Genomic DNA, 8,035 nt, shown 5'->3' on the forward strand with positions numbered 1-8,035 from the left:
CCCGGGGCTCACCGCCTGGAAATCGCTTCCATCCAGTTCCATGGATCAGTGCGCGCGCGGGGGCGGGGCGGCCGCACATCGTAGACCCTCAGGGTCATCCATCCGCACCCTCGCCCTGAGGGGATCGTGCTCTATTGTAACTAACTTCCTTCCCCGGTGTCAACTGAAACGCTGCTTGAACATCTCCCGTGATGAAGGGAGTAAGGGAGGTGAAGAGGTGGAGCCCTACAAGGGGCTTTGTGCAGAGGCTGTGATAGGTGCTTTAAACCCCTCAGCCCGTGTAATTCCTGTCACCCTCCCTACAAGTTGACTTTTTTTTTTTTTTTTTTTTTTTTTGCTTTTTAGGGTCACACCTGCCACATATGGAGGTTCCCAGGCTAGGGATCGAATAGGAGCTATAGCTTCCAGCCTATGCCACAGCTACTGCAACGCAGGATCTGAGCCGCATCTGGGACTTTCACTACAGCTCAGGGCAAAGCTGAATCCCAGACCCCACTGATCAAGGCCAGGGATTGAACCCGCATCCCCATGGATACTAGTCAGGTTCATTTCCCCTGTGCCACAGCAGGAACTCCCGAGTTGACTTTCATTATCACCATATTACTTTTCTTTCTTTCTCTCTCTCCTTTTCTTTCTTTCTCTCTCTTTTTCTTCCTTTCTTTCTCTCTCTCTTTCTTTCTTTCTTTTGCTTTTTAGGGCTGCACCTGTGGCATATGGAAGTTCCCAGGCTAGGGTTGAATTGGGAACTGCAGCTGCCAGCCGATGCCACAGCAACAGCAATGCAGGATCTGAGCCACAGCTGTGAACTACCCTGCAGCTCTCGGCAACGCCGGATCTTAAGCCACTGATCGGGGCCAGGGATTGAACCTGCACCCTCATGGATACTAGTCAGGTTCATAACCTGCTGAGTCACAACAGAAACTCCCTCATTATCCCTATTTTAAAGATGAGGGAATTGAGTCAAGGTTAATTAATAGAAGAAATGGGAGTCACTAAATGGTAGCATTAGGATAAAACGAAAGATTCTCCTCTGATTTCCATAGACAACATTTCCTAAGAAACTTCTTGTCAATATTGACAGATTTTCTCCCTATCTGTTGGCAGCGCTAATTGTTAAACAAAGCAGAATTATTCCTTATATTTCAGAGATGGCTACTTCCATTGTGATCCATGGACCAGCATCATGGGCCTTGCCAGTAGCTTGTTTGAAATGTAGTAAGTTGGGAGTTCCTGTGGTGGCCCAGGGGAAATGAATCCGACTAGTATTCATGAGGATGCAGGATCGATCCCTGACCTTGCTCAGTGGATTAAGGATCCAGCACAGCTGTGAGCCGTGGTGTAGGTCAGAGCTGAGCTACATTTGCAACCTACACCAGAGCTCACGGCAACACTGCATCCTCAACCCACCGAGCGCGGTGCCAGGGATCGAACCTGCGTCCTCATGGATACTAGTCAGATTTGTTTCTGCTAAGCCATGACGGGACCTCCTGGGCTGTTTTTAAACAGGCAGAATGACATGTAGAACATGGTGAAATAAGCTGAAATAGGGAGATGTATTGGGTGGTGTTTTGCGGTGCGGTTAAAGAGGTAAGAGGCTGAAGGCTCTGAAAGTCATGACGAATTATAGAAAACGGAGCCCTATGAAGGCTTTTATTGGCTGTCATCTGATGCATTGACTCGTGGGTGTCATATGATATAAATGTATTCCCTTGATAAATGAACCAAATTTTGTCAAAATTAGTCAACTTGTGTGAGATCGATTATGAAATAAACACCCAGACATACGCAATTTATACAACAATTGATTGGAAACTTTATCCAGGCCATTATTATGGTGTCTGCCGTATGCCTATAACGGAGCGTGTGCTGTTATTAATAGGCTGATCTCCAAAGCCCATCTTCGAAGAGCAGAGTTTCTGTCTATTTGCTTTTATAGATGCAGCTGTCATGGATAAAGGGAAGCTTTTTCCCCTTTTCTGAATGTTCCCCGTGGGATACAAGACACGCTCCCAGGAAGATACCAAGTCCCTTTAACCAGAGAATTCTGTCCAGTTGCCAGCACCAAAGGCCAAAGAGAGGTGGCTGCTTCAGATGAGAGGCGGACTGGAGGTCTACTCTCTGATCTGTAAACTTGCTTCTTGCTGCTTCCTCCTTTGGTCCCCCTGTCTCTGCTAAGAGGGGATTGTCCCATGATGCCTCCTCTGCCTACTCCTCCAATCTCTTTCTTGTCCACTGCTGATGGTGTCCAAAAAAAGTAATTGAACATCTTGTACTTCCCACAACAATAAAAAGAGAATCATGGAAAGACATTTCGGAACCACCAGATTTGGGTTATCAGTTTAAAGAAACTCCAAATTATTATAGACCCGGCACCTTCTGCTGGCCGTTGCCAGAAACAGAAATACCAAATCCTGGGACTCGAACATGATTTTAAACCAAAAGAACTTCTGAAGAGAACCAACCCCACAGCGATCCAAATCCAGAACTCCTGCTGTCATCTCTTATGTGTGTATTTCATCATCCTGAATGGTTCTGTTATTTTTTTTTTTAATGTTAGGCATTTATTTATTTATTTTTGGCCACCCCAGGGCGATGGAGTTCCCTGGTCAGGGATCAGATCCTAAGACAGATCCCAAGACACCACGGATCCTATTGTGCCACAGCAGGAACCCCTAAAATTTATTTTTATTAGAGTATAGTTGATTTACAGTGTTGTGTCACCTTCTGCTGTATAGTATAGTGACCCACTCACACACACACACATATCATACATATATATTCTTTTTCTTATATTCTATCTTCCATCATGGTCTATCCCAGGAGGCTGGATAGAGTTCCCTGTGCTGTACAGTTGAACCTCATGGCTTATCCATTCTAATTGGAATAGTTTGCATCTACCAACCCCAAACTCCCAATGTATCCCACTCCCTCCACCTCACCCTTGGCAACCACAATTCTGTTCTCTATGTCCATGAGTCTGACTCCTGGACATATATCCAGACAAAACTATAATTCAAAAGGATAGTGCACCCCTATGTTCATTTTAGCACTCTTCACAGTAACCAAGACATGGAAACAACCTCAATGTCTATTGACAGATGAATGGATTAAGAAGACTTGGTACATACATACAATGGAATTTTTTGTTTGTTTATTTTATTTTATTTTTTGCTTTTTAGGGCTGAACCCACGGTATAAGGAAGTTCCCAGGCTAGGGGTCAAATCAGAGCTGCAGCTGCTGGCCTGCACCACAGCTCACAGCAATGCGGGATCCTGCACCCAATGAGCAAGGCTAGGGATTGAATCCAAATCCTCATGGATACTAGTCAGATTCATTTCCACTGCACCAAAATAGGAACTCATACAATGGAATGTTCAAATTCTTTTAAATTACAATTTTTCTCTCCTAAAAGTGGGTTGACTATAAAGGTAATAAAATTCATTGAGTTAAAAAAAATAAAAACACAACAAATGTTAAAAACAAAAAAAAAAGGTAGATTGAAATTGTCAATCTCATCTTTTGGCCACCAATGGGGAGCTCTCCCATGTTATGCTGGAGGGGAATCTACCATAAACCCTAGGACCGTGCATAGGATAAAAGAATCTTGTGTTACGAGTTCCTGTCGTGGCGCAGTGGTTAACGAATCCGACTAGGAACCATGAGGTTGCGGGTTCGGTCCCTGCCCTTGCTCAGTGGGTTAAGGATCTGGCATTGCCGTGAGCTGTGGTGTAGGTTGCAGACTTGGCTTAGATCCCGCGTTGCTGTGGCTCTGGTGTAGGCTGGCGGCTACAGCTCCGATTCGACCCCTAGCCTGGGAACCTCCATATGCCGAGGGGGCGGCCCAAAGAAATAGCAAAAAGACAAAAAAAAAAAAAGAAGAATCTTGTGTTAATTATTCTTGACAAAGAGACCCCTTGACTTCTCCAAGGAAGGTAGTAGATTTCATGATTAGTAGGGAAAAGACTCCAGGAATAATTAACAGTACTAATAATAACAGATAATATTCAATATAGAAGTCAGACCATAGAGGGTCTGTATCCAGAAGAAGTAAGGAAGTTTATTAATGTCTCTGGTCTTTTTGTAACTTGAAATAAAAACTCCTAATTACCTTCCCGTCAACCGGAGGACTTCACGGCTTTGAAGAAGAGTATAGTCCCAAAGAGAGCTTGCTCCTGCCTCTTTGGTATTTCTTACACCATTTCTTATACGTTTCTCGTGGACAAGGCAAATGACAGAAATCACTTGCATTTTATGCATTTTACTGTGGCCTGTAGTCCATCCATCAACTCCTTGAATGCTGGATGGTGGGAGAGGAGGGAAAGAGCCATTTTATTTTATTTTATTTTATTTATTTTGTTGTCTTTTTGTCTTTTTTTGCCATTTTTCTTGGGCTGCTCCCTTGGCATATGGAGGTTCCCAGACTAGGGGTCTAATCAGAGTTGTAGCCGCCAGCCTACCCCAGAGACACAGCAACTTGGGATCTGAACCACATCTGTGACCCACACTACAGCTCATGGCAATGCCGGATCCTTAACCCACTGAGCAAGGCCAGGGATCGAACCCAATACCTCATGGTTCCTAGTCGGATTTGTTAACCACTGAGCCATGACGGGAACTCCAAGCCATTTTATTTATTTATTTATTTATTTATTTATTTATTTATTTATTTATTTTTGCTTCTTAGGGTAACAAGTGCAGCATTTGGAAATTCCCAGGCTAGGGCTGAATTGGAGCTGCAGCTGCCAGCCTATACCACAGCCACAGCAATGTGGAATTTGAGCCCCATCTGCCACCTACACCACAGCTCATGGCAACATTGGATCCTTCACCCACTGAGCGAGCCCAGGGATCTAGCCTGCGTCCTCATGGATACTAGTCGGTCTTATTCCACTGAGAGGACTCCTGAGAGAGCCGTTTTAGTTGACACAGATTCGCAGGGAGGGATGGAAAGCTTGGCTGGAGCAGAGGCCATCTTCAGAGCAGCCAGGTCTGAGAGTGAAGCTCTTCATCAGTAGAACCTTGGCCTCTGATTCACACCTTCGGCTGGACTTTGGAGGCTTGAGGTGCAAAGTAGGGGGAGATGATGGTGTGTTTGGGAGGTTCCTTCATAGTCATGGTGGAGCAGGATGTATGTCATTCCTATTGCAAGAATATCCATTATTTTACATGTAGTTAATTCCCTAATGTTTATCCTGAGAGGGGAATTTTTTGCTTTGGAGACTCTAAAAATAGGGGAAAGATCAATACACATGATCTTGAAGTTGTGGAGGAAACTGGTCAGATACCTAATATCAGAATCAATCAGGTAGCAGTAAGCAGGCAGTAAAGACAGGAAGATGATATCATTAGTTAGAGATCTTTCAAATGACGGTGGGTGGAGATGGATGGGATTCTATCAAAGCCATGGGGGAGGGGGCTGGGAGCCTCTAAGGCCTGGCCCTCAAGCCCCATACATGGTTAGCGGACTGGGTCATCAGCAAAGAAATAGGTGCAGAAAGGCATTAGATTCCCTAAAGGTATTCAGTTCGGAAAGATATCAAGTAAAACTTCATCAACAATCTCAAGAGCCCTTGGTAGTTCAGATCTTGGGGAAGGATATGGAAGCCATGCTGGGCTGTGAAATGAGCCATGGGTTTCACCAGTCCTGGAAACCAGCCTTGCTCTGGCACTTAGTGCTCTCATCCTGAGTAGGATTGGCCAATTATTATTTTTTTTTTTTTTAAGAGCTGTGCCTGTGGCACATGGAAGTTCCCAGGCTAGGGGTTGAATTGGAGCAGCTGCCGCCAGCCTACCCCACAGCCACAGCAATGCCAGATCCCAGCTGGGTCTGCCACCTGCACCACTGCTCATGGCAGTGCCAGATCCTTAGCCCACTGAGCAAGGCCAGGGATCCAACCTGTATCCTCATGGACACTAGTCTGGTTCATAACCTATGGAGCCACAATGGGAACTCCCAGGATTTGCCATCTTGTTGATTTTTTTTTTTTCACCTGTAAAATTAAGATCAGTTGTACTTGAAGCATTTAGTATTTAGGAGTATTTCAGGTGGCTAGTACATGAAAAGCTTTAAGAAACCTTAACTTCCCCCCACCCCCCTTAGGAGCTGTGGGTGTTGTTGAGAGACGTTAGATGTGTGTGTGATCTTAAAGGGTTTAGGTTCCAAGGGGGAAGAAAGACACGCATACAACTGCCAATTGCATGGGGCTGAATGAAGTAAGTGTGTTAATAAGAGACACACAGGACAGAGGAGAGAAAGGGCTGATTGATTCTGCTGAGAAGTTGGGGTGGGAAGGTGCTGGGGGCAGGCAGCTTGAACATAGGTCCTGAGGGATTAGAAACAACAAGGCTTCAGAGTTCCCGTCGTGGCTCAGTGGTTAACGAATCCAACCAGGAACCACAAGGTTTCGGGTTCCATCCCTGGCCTTGCTCAACGGGTTAAGGATCCGGCGTTGCCATGAGCTGTGGTGTAGGTCGCAGACATGGCTCAGATCCCACGTTGCTGTGGCCCTGGTGTAGGCCAACGGCTACAGCTCCGATTCGACTCCTACCCTGGGAATCTCCATATGCCATGGAAGCGGCCCTAGAAAAGGCAAAAAAGGCCAAAAAAGACCAAAAAAAAAAAAGAAAAGAAACAACAAGGCTTCTGGGCTTGCTGATGAGAAAGACCCAGGAACCATCTATTCGACCAAGACTAGTAGAATGTGGAAGAACTAAGCTTATTAAAAAAAGAAAGAAAAAAAACCAAAAAACACAGATGTGTAGAGACTCAGGAAGCCAAGGAAGGAAAAAGAAAAGTACGTCAGAAGAACCCTCAAGGGTAAGGCAAAGTCTAATTACCCAAATTGAAATCTGGCCTTTGTAGCAGACCTAAGACTTCCCTTGAACCCATAAAGACCTGCTGGAGTACCAGAGGCCTGCCTGAAATAATTAGCTTTGTCTTTCAGCTCTTGTTTGGGAATTCTGGGTTTGTATCAGCCTTTTCCCAGGAAGCATGAGAGGTATTTGCGTGTGGCTAGAAAATTGCCTGGACAGAAACAGGGCAGGAAAATGCACAATCAATAAATAATCAGGCTGAATTTTAATTGAATATATTATGAAGGCCCTGCTGACATGTAAATTTCAAAGCTACTCACTGGAGAGAATCAGTGTTTTTCCCTCTGGGGCAGACTTGGGTTTTGGGAGATGCGTAAAGGCATCCGTATGCTTTCCTTGGCCCATCTCGCATTCTGTGTCACCTCTTATTCACAGGAGGCTTGTGTTCAACCACTTTGCTGCCGCTCTCCTTTCTGCATAAGTGAATAAGTGTTTCCTTTGGAAAAAAGCTTAGTTAACCTAAAATCCATGTCAAAACAAAGACCTGAGAGAGGAAGGAGGGCTCCTCTGATGTGGTACCAGTCCCTTGGGTGGGAAATGCCGTTCCTTTTTCAGAAAGGGATTTGGGCTCCGTAAGCTCAAACCTGTCACTCTGCTCCCTGAACTCTCAAGGCCAATGGGGTCACCACGATTGCATCCCAGAGAGGAGTCTGTTTCCATTTCACTTGTACTTTTTGAAAATATTTTCTTTCTGCCCCCGTGTAGCTTTTGGCTAAGTTATATCTTGAATTTTGAGTGAGTTTCAGGAGTGCAGAGGCGCTAAGAAGAGAAGCTCTGACCCAGACTGGGGCTCAGGAAGTCACCCCCTTGTCTGCTCCCCTCTCCTTCGGGACCAGCCTGGGAAGCAGTGGAAGGAATCAAAGGGAGAAAGCCCTGGAATGTCCCTTGATTATTTTCCTTCCAGGCAGCTCATTAAGTATTTGGTTTTGTTGCCCTGTGTTTGTGGAAGGAAGGCTCTTGTCACCTTAACCTCTGCACAGACACTGTTGCTCAGTTGCAGAAGAAGGCTGCATCTGAACACATTTGTTTCAACATGGATTTAATTAGGTGCCTACCAGGTGCTCGATTCTGTGCTTGAGGCTGCCAGAGTATGGAAGATTTATGAGACACAGCCTTTGACTTTCGAGAGTGCCAGCAGGCTCTAGGATGCTGGTAAATAAA

Source organism: Phacochoerus africanus, chromosome 13 (assembly GCF_016906955.1).
Source record: "Phacochoerus africanus isolate WHEZ1 chromosome 13, ROS_Pafr_v1, whole genome shotgun sequence".
In the NCBI taxonomy this organism is placed as follows: domain Eukaryota; kingdom Metazoa; phylum Chordata; class Mammalia; order Artiodactyla; family Suidae; genus Phacochoerus; species Phacochoerus africanus.